Raw genomic sequence first — 12,292 nt, 5'->3', positions numbered from 1 at the left:
TTTGTGAATTGTGTGCGCAGTAGCCGCACGTGCATCAACAAAGTAGTGCCAAGCGTGCGCCTGTGTCATAAGTAAAGGGCCGGCTGGCTTGACCGTTAAAGGGTGCTGTAAGCCCCAAAGTACACTCCAGTCCAAACCAAAAATATAATAATTTTCTGTGTTTGTGAATTGTGTGCACAGTAGCCGCACGTGCATCAACAAAGTAGTGCCAAGCGTGCGCCTGTGTCATAAGTAAAGGGCCGGCTGGCTTGACCGTTAAAGGGTGCTGTAACCCCCAAAGTACACTCCAAACCAAAAAAATATATATTTCTGTGTTTGTGAATTGTGTGTGCAGTAGCCGCACGTGCATCAACAAAGTAGTGCCAAGCGTGCGCCTGTGTCATAAGTAAAGGGCCGGCTGGCTTGACCGTTAAAGGGTGCTGTAACCCCCAAAGTACACTCCAAACCAAAAAAATATATATTTTCTGTGTTTGTGAATTGTGTGCGCAGTAGCCGCACGTGCATCAACAAAGTAGTGCCAAGCGTGCGCCTGTGTCATAAGTAAAGGGCCGGCTGGCTTGACCGTTAAAGGGTGCTGTAAGCCCCAAAGTACACTCCAGTCCAAACCAAAAAAAAAATTATTTTCTGTGTTTGTGAATTGTGTGCACAGTAGCCACACGTGCATCAATAAAGTAGTGCCAAGCGTGCGCCTGTGTCATAAGTAAAGGGCCGGCTGGCTTGACCGTTAAAGGGTGCTGTAACCCCCAAAGTACACTCCAAACCAAAAAAATATATATTTTCTGTGTTTGTGAATTGTGTGCACAGTAGCCACACGTGCATCAACAAAGTAGTGCCAAGCGTGCGCCTGTGTCATAAGTAAAAGGCCGGCTGGCTTGACCGTTAAAGGGTGCTGTAAGCCCCAAAGTACACTCCAAACCAAAAAAATATATATTTTCTGTGTTTGTGAATTGTGTGCGCAGTAGCCGCACGTGCATCAACAAAGTAGTGCCAAGCGTGCGCCTGTGTCATAAGTAAAGGGCCGGCTGGCTTGACCGTTAAAGGGTGCTGTTACCCCCAAAGTACACTCCAAACCAAATAACAAAATATTTTCTGTGTTTGTGAATTGTGTGCGCAGTAGCCGCACGTGCATCAACAATGTAGTGCCAAGCGTGCGCCTGTGTCATAAGTAAAGGGCCGGCTGGCTTGACCGTTAAAGGGTGCTGTAACCCCCAAAGTACACTCCAAACCAAATAACAAAATATTTTTTCTGTGTTTGTGAATTGTGTGCGCAGTAGCCGCACGTGCATCAACAAAGTAGTGCCAAGCGTGCGCCTGTGTCATAAAAAAAAGGGCCGGCTGGCTTGACCGTTAAAGGGTGCTGTAACCCCCAAAGTACACTCCAGTCCAAACCAAAAAAAAAATTATTTTCTGTGTTTGTGAATTGTGTGCACAGTAGCCACACGTGCATCAACAAAGTAGTGCCAAGCGTGCGCCTGTGTCATAAGTAATGGGCCGGCTGGCTTGACCGTTAAAGGGTGCTGTAACCCCCAAGGTACACTCCAAACCAAAAAAATATATATTTTCTGTGTTTGTGAATTGTGTGCGCAGTAGCCGCACGTGCATCAACAAAGTAGTGCCAAGCGTGCGCCTGTGTCATAAGTAAAGGGCCGGCTGGCTTGACCGTTAAAGGGTGCTGTAAGCCCCAAAGTACACTCCAAACCAAAAAAATATATATTTTCTGTGTTTGTGAATTGTGTGCGCAGTAGCCGCACGTGCATCAACAAAGTAGTGCCAAGCGTGCGCCTGTGTCATAAGTAAAGGGCCGGCTGGCTTGACCGTTAAAGGGTGCTGTATGCCCCAAAGTACACTCCAAACCAAAAAAATATATATTTTCTGTGTTTGTGAATTGTGTGCGCAGTAGCCGCACGTGCATCAACAAAGTAGTGCCAAGCGTGCGCCTGTGTCATAAGTAAAGGGCCGGCTGGCTTGACCGTTAAAGGGTGCTGTAACCCCCAAAGTACACTCCAAACCAAAAAAATATATATTTTCTGTGTTTGTGAATTGTGTGCGCAGTAGCCGCACGTGCATCAACAAAGTAGTGCCAAGCGTGCGCCTGTGTCATAAGTAAAGGGCCGGCTGGCTTGACCGTTAAAGGGTGCTGTAAGCCCCAAAGTACACTCCAAACCAAAAAAATATATATTTTCTGTGTTTGTGAATTGTGTGCGCAGTAGCCGCACGTGCATCAACAAAGTAGTGCCAAGCGTGCGCCTGTGTCATAAGTAAAGGGCCGGCTGGCTTGACCGTTAAAGGGTGCTGTTACCCCCAAAGTACACTCCAGTCCAAACCAAAAAAAAAAATATTTTCTGTGTTTGTGAATTATGTGCGCAGTAGCCGCACGTGCATCAACAAAGTAGTGCCAAGCGTGCGCCTGTGTCATAAGTAAAGGGCCGGCTGGCTTGACCGTTAAAGGGTGCTGTAACCCCCAAAGTACACTCCAGTCCAAACCAAAAAAAAAATTATTTTCTGTGTTTGTGAATTGTGTGCGCAGTAGCCGCACGTGCATCAACAAAGTAGTGCCAAGCGTGCGCCTGTGTCATAAGTAAAGGGCCGGCTGGCTTGACCGTTAAAGGTTGCTGGTACCCCCCAAAGTACACTCCAAACCAAAAAAATATATTTTTTCTGTGTTTGTGAATTGTGTGCGCAGTAGCCGCACGTGCATCAACAAAGTAGTGCCAAGCGTGCGCCTGTGTCATAAGTAAAGGGCCAGCTGGCTTGACCGTTAAATGGTGCTGTAAACCCCCAAAGTAGACTCCAGTCCAAACCGAAAAAAAAATTATTTTCTGTGTTTGTGAATTGTGTGCGCAGTAGCCGCACGTGCATCAACAAAGTAGTGCCAAGCGTGCGCCTGTGTCATAAGTAAAGGGCCGGCTGGCTTGACCGTTAAAGGGTGCTGTAACCCCCAAAGTACACTCCAAACCAAATAACAAAATATTTTCTGTGTTTGTGAATTGTGTGCGCAGTAGCCGCACGTGCATCAACAAAGTAGTGCCAAGCGTGCGCCTGTGTCATAAGTAAAGGGCCGGCTGGCTTGACCGTTAAAGGGTGCTGTAACCCCCAAAGTACACTCCAGTCCAACCAAAAAAAAAATTATTTTCTGTGTTTGTGAATTGTGTGCACAGTAGCCACACGTGCATCAACAAAGTAGTGCCAAGCGTGCGCCTGTGTCATAAGTAATGGGCCGGCTGGCTTGACCGTTAAAGGGTGCTGTAACCCCCAAAGTACACTCCAAACCAAAAAAATATATATTTTCTGTGTTTGTGAATTGTGTGCGCAGTAGCCGCACGAGCATCAACAAAGTAGTGCCAAGCGTGCGCCTGTGTCATAAGTAAAGGGCCGGCTGGCTTGACCGTTAAAGGGTGCTGTAAGCCCCAAAGTACACTCCAAACCCAAAAAATATATATTTTCTGTGTTTGTGAATTGTGTGCGCAGTAGCCGCACGTGCATCAACAAAGTAGTGCCAAGCGTGCACCTGTGTCATAAGTAAAGGGCCGGCTGGCTTGACCGTTAAAGGGTGCTGTAAGCCCCAAAGTACACTCCAGTCCAAACCAAAAAAAAAATTATTTTCTGTGTTTGTGAATTGTGTGCGCAGTAGCCGCACGTGCATCAACAAAGTAGTGCCAAGCGTGCGCCTGTGTCATAAGTAAAGGGCCGTTTGGCTTGACCGTTAAAGGGTGCTGTAACCCCCAAAGTACACTCCAAACCAAAAAAATATATATTTTCTGTGTTTGTGAATTGTGTGCGCAGTAGCCGCACGTGCATCAACAAAGTAGTGCCAAGCGTGCGCCTGTGTCATAAGTAAAGGGCCGGCTGGCTTGACCGTTAAAGGTTGCTGTAACCCCCAAAGTACACTCCAAACCAAAAAAATATATATTTTCTGTGTTTGTGAATTGTGTGCGCAGTAGCCGCACGTGCATCAACAAAGTAGTGCCAAGCGTGCGCCTGTGTCATAAGTAAAGGGCCGGCTGGCTTGACCGTTAAAGGGTGCTGTAACCCCCAAAGTACACTCCAAACCAAATAACAAAATATTTTCTGTGTTTGTGAATTGTGTGCGCAGTAGCCGCACGTGCATCAACAAAGTAGTGCCAAGCGTGCGCCTGTGTCATAAGTAAAGGGCCGGCTGGCTTGACCGTTAAAGGGTGCTGTAACCCCCAAAGTACACTCCAAACCAAATAACAAAATATTTTTTCTGTGTTTGTGAATTGTGTGCGCAGTAGCCGCACGTGCATCAACAGAGGAGCAGCCTGTGTCCCATAAGTAAAGGGTGGTGTAACCCACAAAGTGCACTACTCTTCAGCAAAAATAAAAAAATATTTTCTGTGTTTGTATGCGCCTTAGCCGCACGTATATATCAAATCGATATAACATAAATGGAGGACCAAACTTTCTCCGATAAAAATAAAATAGAGAAAGATCAAGAACCACTTCCTCCTAGTGCTGAAGCAGCACACGCACACTAATTTGTAGGCACCTACCATTCTATCCCTCCAATGGGTCCTTCATTCCCCAGTGCCACGCTGCCCCTGCTGCTTTTTTTTTTTTACACTTTATCGTGCCCCCACATGCTGGCCATACCCACAGCTCAATTCAGTATTTCAGTATTGGGGAGGGGATTTTTATATTAAGTTTTTGGTTATTTAATGGGCAAATGGTTCATAGGAGATGTATAATTACTAGAAGCTTTATGTGCAGTGGACCTAAGTTATAAAGCACACTGGATGCCCAATACAAATAGCCTTGGTTTGAAATGGTGAGCCTAGAATAGATGGACACTGGGCCTATTCACTCCTGTATGCAACTGCAATTACGCATGCAGTTCAACTGCAATAGTATGCTAATTCATTGTGATCGCAATCACAGCACTGCACAAGGACGCCCACTTTAAACAGCACACATACGTATTATTTAGCAAGACTGCAAAACCATCGGTACAAGCGAGTACCATCACAGCCTCATGCACACTTGCACAAGCCCTGACCTTACTCAGAAATTGCTAACTTCCACGCACGCTATGAGACCTCATTCTGCGTATGGCATCGCAGTGGATAATTTTATGTACGCCCCTGCAACGGCATGCGAACGCACTGGCACGCCTCCGTTCGGTCGACCATCCCCCGTTACCACCCATAAATGACACTTTCTGTAAATCACTTTGCAATGGGTCTGTGTAGTCACTGCGATCGCAGTCCCCATCTCAGCAGCCAGTTCGCGCACGTGCACTGCGATGCGTACGCATGCGCAGTAGGAAACAATCGGCAGAATGCGTGTGTAATCGCAGTTGCATATGGTAGTGAATCAGTCCCACTGTCCACAAAATATACTGAGGTTTGTAAGGAAGCAGAGAAATGAGTCCATCCTCCAACTGTTTTACAACCACCTCTTTCATTAAATGTTTTTCTGCTTCATATGGGTTATTTATAGTATGGCTTAAATTATTCATGAGCCAGGGGACATCGGCACTACCTTTATTACATGTAACACTATTGTGTTATCGTGTGTTTGACGCTATATTTTTACATTGGACCAAGAATTCTTCGCCTCCACCATGCAAATGGAGACTACCAACCAACCCAGACCAGCAACTTCTGTTACCCAAACCTGGGCATGTTTTAGCCAACACAGATTTCCAGCATGGGCATAAGTGGTCTGTATTGTAGATTTAACAAACAAAAACAAGGAATATGGTCAGCACTTGTGATTCCGAAGATATCTCAAAAAGCGTATTTATAAAATATTTGTAAAAGGTAGATTTGTAGATTTGCAGTGCTCATTCTAATGCTCAATTCTCTGTTGACCAGTATCTGTTTTTTTACATCATAGTTGCCCACTCTCCCAGAGTATCCAGAAGATTGCCAAATTGCGGGATCTTTTCAGGATCCCGTAAGAGTGGACCAACCTCCCGAATCACTTAGCAATCATGGGGCTGCGATGACAGAATCTCCCAGAAGTGACTTGAAAAACATTGGCAAGTATGCTTTACATTTGTATCAACAATTAGCCACATAATTATACATTATATGTACTTTTCTATCATTTGACTAAAACACATTTTACAAATCTTTTCACACTGTGTAATGAGTAAATCTATTTGTCTTTTTTTTGTAAGATAATGTTATGGTACAATGCCTCTATAAAGAACACTATGCATGTTTAGTTTAGATCATTATTTTATATTTTTCTGGAAGATAAATTAAAATGAAGCCCCTCTATACATAGGACAGTTGATAAAACAATAGGCAAACATTGGGGAGATGGGAAGCTGATGCAGGGTCAAGGAATCCCTCTCAGTTCCAGGCTTGCAGGTTAAATATGATCAGCGTCTGTAAAACCACCGCATTGCAAGATTACGTGCACTGACTCTTGTTTGCAATGCAGTGTTATTTAGGTTTTGGCACAGAAGAATTATGCCTGGAGAGATTTAAACCCCAAGACTAGTCAGCATACACTTTCCAGCAGTTATCAATTAAAGGGTGTTTCTGTGATGCTGGGCAGATTGCTTAGTGGGTGTTAGTTTAGGGGTGAACTTATTGGTGGGGTTTCATTGTTATCTTGGTTTTGTAAGGTCCTGTCTCTATTTTGTTCAAAAATGACCAGCCTCCAACCCTTGTTTAGTTGTGGGAGTTATGTTGTGGGCACGGGAAAGAATAATAATGGTGACCATCTGCCAGTAGTTATTAACCAATACATGGATTAGGCTGATTCTACCCTACTGGGGTCAACAGTACTTCTTGTCCAAATGGTCCTTTTTATGTCAGTGGGAGGGGATTTGGGATGCCTTGGGTTGTTGGTGATGGGCCCCCATTTAGGCCTTGAGTTGTCGGTGATGGGCAGGTGGTTGGCTCCCACCACCTAGGCTTGTTTGGTTTGTGGGCACAGACAATGTGATGGAGTTCTGGACGTTGTTTCTTTGCCACCATACCTCTCTAATTTTATATTTTAAAATAAAGCTGAACTTTTTCCTGCCATTCATGTCTAATGTGTCGTTATATTAGCGGGGTTTTTGTTAACTGCTGGAATGTGTAGGTTGATATCAGCCATTAGGGTGTTTAGAATGATTGTGCAACACTGCAGTCTTTTTGGAGTATGTATATACATAATATATGGAAATTATGATGAAAGACAAAGTGGTTTATTTACGAAATGGCAGCTATTTAAACACACCACCATTTAGTAAATAAACCCCATAATTTGAATCCTATTATGATCCTATCATTCACCCCCAGACATTTGATTACCGAAAATAACTCTTTCTCAATCTTTATGTTAGTTTGTACCCCCCTGGGGTCTCAATATTGAAAGAAAATAACCTAAGAACAACAAATAAAAATATATAGAATAAAACTCAATGTGAAAAGAATCTATTTTTGCACTTCAAAGTGATAAATGGATTTTATATACTGAGTAGATAAGGTCTTATAGTTCTACATTTCAAGCCTTTGTTGAGAGCAGATAGAATTCCAGGATAAAAAAATAATTTGCACATAATGAAAGCCAAGTACAGATTTGGAAATATCTGCTGCACAGTGCAGATCCAGCTGTGGGCCTGCGTAATATATACAAGGTCACAATGCCTGACACCATGGTTCATGCGTTTGCAGAGCAAGATGGCAGCATGTGCAGAGGGGCAGTCATTTGCACAGGCTAAAGGGAGGAGTTGGACAGAGTGAGCGATGAATGGAGAGAGAACAGGTCGTATATCAATACAGTTGGACATCATCTGTAGGAGAACCAAGTAAAGCAGCAGTATCATGATCTGGAAGAGAATAGATTTAGCTTGTTGTCTAGTTATGAGGGATGAATTAAGATTTGTGGAGGCCCCAGAGCAACTAATTTGTGGGACCCTACTAATAAAAAATTATTAAAAGGTATATTGTGTAAATACTTCAAGCGCCACAAACATGTTATACCCACTGTAGTGCCCCAAGTCCACAGTATCCCACACAGAAACCCCGGATCTGTCTTCCGTAAAATGAGACATTTTGAGATGGCAACTGGGCAGCAACAATGTGAGGGCACAGAACCACTCTGTCTTGGAGTAGCGCCATAGGAGTGTCATGGCCGTGTATCAAAAGTCATGCGTACAGTGACAGGAGACCTGTTTCTGACGAAGCTCCTGCACCTAGCATGAGACTGGTGCAAGTGACAATATTAATGATGGCTGTTGTGGCCATAGGCAAACGCAAGAATTTCCTGGAAACCCCCCTCCCCAGCTCACACCACCAATAGAAATAGTAATATAATAAAATATTACTAGTGCTGCATGTTCTTCTCTGTATCATAAATTATTATAACATAAATACACCTGTGCAGTGTGCACCACTTAGGAGATCTGGAAAACATGCACTGTTAGGGGTGCACTGCTATAGACCATCAATAGGGTTAATTATTAATACTGTATAATGATACTCTATCCAGTGCATAAGGAGACCAGTATGTACATATATGTCCAGGGCAGTGCTAAGTTCTTCTGCTTCTCCCCCTGACTCCTGTTTTGCTCCCATGCTCTGGAATGGAGCCCACATCTCAGACAGGATGGCCCTACTGCCGCATTTAATGATAGCTGGTCCTGTATTTGCTGGAATTATTACACACAATACACTTTGTATGACACATATTAAAGCTGGATAAGTGCTAATTATGCCCTCGTGGGCATTTGGAAACCCCCCTCTAGAAATCCTGTGTTTGCCCCTGGCGGCAGCTGGCATAATATCAATCGTCAGCACTGGTTTCTGCTTGCAAACACTTGAACCCCTGCATTAGCCCTACAGAAGCTTGCATTAGCTTAGTAAATCAGGCTTCCATGTCTGCCCGCAGCTACAGCCACTTTGCATGTGGATCAGCATGTGCCCCACAGTGCTTACAATAGGCCAGCGGCATCGCTCAGGGTGTGCCCTGTGTATACCTCTTTGTCGTTTTATCTCTCTAAACATTCCCTAACTCCATCCTAAGACCTCTCTGAGCTACGGTGTATAGCTGTCTGTGAGCAAAATATAATTCCCCTCATCCTGATGGAATTTAACAGCAGATTCATCTTAACTTGCCTAATGAAAACATAAGTATATGACAGTCACCTCTCACAGCGCCTCTACGCAGCAAATTCATTTCTTTAAGCTGCATTCAGCTCTTTAGTATTTGCAGAATGTAAAATCCATAGAAATAGTTGGCACTGACAGCATATATAATATTTGAAGTTTAGATTGGATATGTTCGATACGTAAACACATTAGCGTCCTTACATATAATCCTGGACATAAATCATATATCTCTTAAATTGTCTTTGATAAATAGCTGTCAGTCCATTCAAACACAGTAAGTCATTGTCCTTCTATTTCCCAAGATGGCAAAGACACGGTGCCTTATTACCAGCCACAGGATTCACCAGAGAAAGGGTTTTATGTTTTGTTTTTTTTTACGCTGAAGCCCAGATAACATATATGGCATTTATTGTAATACTAAACAGCAAATGACTAAAGTGCTTTTATGTATCACAGAAAAAAAATGTTTCTTGCTTCTTAGAGAAAACACATTACAATAGGGAAAAAGAAAGGGTTGCATATAAATATATTCACTTTTAGAAAATAACAAGGAAGTTTACTGCTAAAAGCTACTATGCTCTTTTGTTACCGTGAACACTGAGTATCCTTTTGTATATTTACAAGGATGGATAAGTAATTACATAAAGTCACTACGTAGATGAAATATAATCTGGGGAACATTCTGACTACTGCTTGTTGAAATTCGAACTCACAGAAGATATAAGATATTAATCTATTGTACAGGCATATATTATTTTTTTGTCAAAAATTTGCAGTCAAAGTGCCCACAAGCCTTTCTGTTGCCTCCAGGTCCTCTATATAATGTATCACTTATTGCTTCTTTATAAAACATTTAGCAACGATGTGTAATATAATAGGTCAAAGTGACAATGACAAGATGTTTGTGTTTCTAATTCAGAGTGGAGCAAAATAGAAATGAAATTAATCTTATATGAGAACTTATTAAAATAAATAGAATTGTAGTTCATTTATACTATTAAAAACTTTGGCCCTGATTCAGAGCCGCTCGTAAGCGGCCGCTTGTTCGTTCTGACCGATGTTCGCACATCTGCGCATGCGTACGGATTTTAATACGCATGCGCGAACCAGTCAGTGCGGCCGAAAATCGTTTGTTCGCTATATAGCGAATGCCTGCTATTTTGAGTGACAGAAGGAGGCGTATGTGGGTGGTAACAGGGGAAGGTGCTTGAAAACGGGGGTGTGGAATTCGAACGCAGGCGTGCTTAAAGGTCAAAACGGGCGTTTTAAGGGAGTGCATAATTAATACAGCAGCATCATTGACCACGTCACTTGGTTTTTTTTTACTCAGAACTGCTCGCAAAATAGCGGTTGAAAAAACCAACCACAAGAATAGCGAGCAGTTCATACGCTGTTCAATGTACTCGATTAATCTAATAAATAGCGGACATGACGTATGGTGCGAGCGGCAAGGGGGCCTATTTTTCAAAATTACAACCGCAAGTTTTGCTCGCTCGTTCAGACTTAGAGGCGTGAACAGACCGCAATTAGCGAACTGTTCTTTTGAATAACCACCCCTTGTTTTAGAACGAACGACCGCAAATAGCGAGCGGCTCTGAATGAGGGCCTTTATTCTCATGCAATTATGTACTCCATCATACTGCTTCCTTAGATGACGAAAACATAGAGTGCACTTGTCTTACGATCTCAGTGGGACCCTCCTGCCATGAAAGTAACCTTTAGCCAACGTCTGGCACATTTCTGATCAGGAGAATACTGGTGTATTAGACAATTACAGTTGTATACAAGTGTATTAACACACTGATAGTTGAATACAGGTGGATTAGACACACTGACAGGAGGATATATGTGTATTAGATACTGTATTAGATAGTGTACTGGCAGGATACAGGTATATTAGAAACTGAAAGAAGGATACAGGTGTATTACACACTGATAGGAAGATACATGAATATTAGAGACTGGCAGAAGGATACAGGTATATTAGGGGTGTAATCAGGATCCCAGCACTCAGGACTCAGCGGTCAAAATGCTGGGTCTGGAATCCCAGCAGTCAGAATACTGGCTCTGAAAACCAGAGGGTGAGGGGGAAAGGGTGACAAGCAGAGGGTGATAGGGAGAAGCAGTGGGTGACAGGGAGAGGTAGAGGGTGATGGGGAGAGAGAGAGGTGGATGGGGAGAGGGTAATGGAGGAAGAGTGGGGGACAGGGAGAGCCAGAGGCTGAGAGGGAAATGGTGACAAGCAGAGGGTGATAGGGAGAAGCAGTGGGTGACAGGGAGAGGATAACAGGGAGTGGTAGAGGGTGACAGTGAGTGGGTGACAGGGAGATGCAGAGGATGATGGAGAGTGGGTGAAAGGGAGATGGTGACAAAGAGAGGGTGAGGGGCAGTGGGTGACTGGGATAGGGTAACAAGGAGAAGCAGTGGGTGACAGGAAGAAGCAGAGGGTGACTAGGAAAGGTTGATGATGAGAAGCAGGGGGTGACAGGGAGAGGGTAACAGGGAGAGGTAGAGGGTGACAGAGAGTGGGTGAAAGGGAGAGGCAGAAGATGACACAGAATAGGTGAAAGAGAGAGGGTGACAAAGAGAGGCAGAGGGTGAGGGGCAGTTGGTGACAGGGAGAGGGTGATCGGAGAGTGTGACAAGGAGAAGCAGTGGGTGGCAGGGAGAGGGGGACAGGAAGAGGCAGAGGGTGACGTGCTGAAGGTGATAGGGAGAGAGTAACAGAGAGGAAGAGGGTGACGGAGAGTAGGTGAAAGAAAGAGGGATACAGGGACAGACATTTGGAGACAGGGAGGAGATGGCGGAGGGTGAGTGAATGGGAGAGGGTGTTAGGGAGAGGCAGAGTGTGACGGGCTGTGGGCGATGGGGAGAGTGTGATAGGAAGAGGGTTACAAGGAGAAGCAGTGAGTGACAGGCAAAGGGTATGTTAGGTGTCTGAAGGAGGGAGTAAATGGGTAAATTGCTGTGGAAAAACAATGCTAGTGGAAGGAGAGAGAGCGCAAATCAGGAGTTAATTGTGAGTGAATAACTGACCTTTCACGCAGTCCTTGTGCAGAGAAGCTACAGCAGGTAAGTATTTCCCCCTGGCCAACACAGTAGGAGCCCAAAGAGAGACGGAGGAGATCTGGACCCACATGCCTGACTTTAGACCTAACGCTGACAGTAGCGCTCTTCTCCTTCACGCCGGGGCCGGTCACTAGATTGTGACATCGGACCCT

General features: G+C 44.2%; 1 long non-coding RNA gene across 1 annotated transcript in view; it reads left to right on the top strand.

Moving 5' to 3' along the window:
* Positions 1 to 5,995, top strand: part of LOC148540824 (uncharacterized) — a 57,312-nt gene extending 51,317 nt beyond the window's left edge. Inside the window, exon 4 of the long non-coding RNA XR_015880186.1 lies at positions 5,857 to 5,995. This is a non-coding gene — a long non-coding RNA (uncharacterized LOC148540824). The remainder of the gene's footprint in view (positions 1 to 5,856) is intronic.
* Positions 5,996 to 12,292: the final 6,297 nt, after the last annotated feature.

Source organism: Taudactylus pleione, unplaced genomic scaffold (genome assembly GCF_031769625.1).
Source record: "Taudactylus pleione unplaced genomic scaffold, aTauple2 ptg000017l, whole genome shotgun sequence".
Taxonomy (NCBI): Eukaryota; Metazoa; Chordata; class Amphibia; order Anura; family Myobatrachidae; genus Taudactylus; species Taudactylus pleione.
Note: the sequence above shows the minus strand (reverse complement) of the source record. Positions and strands in the feature narration are given on the sequence as shown.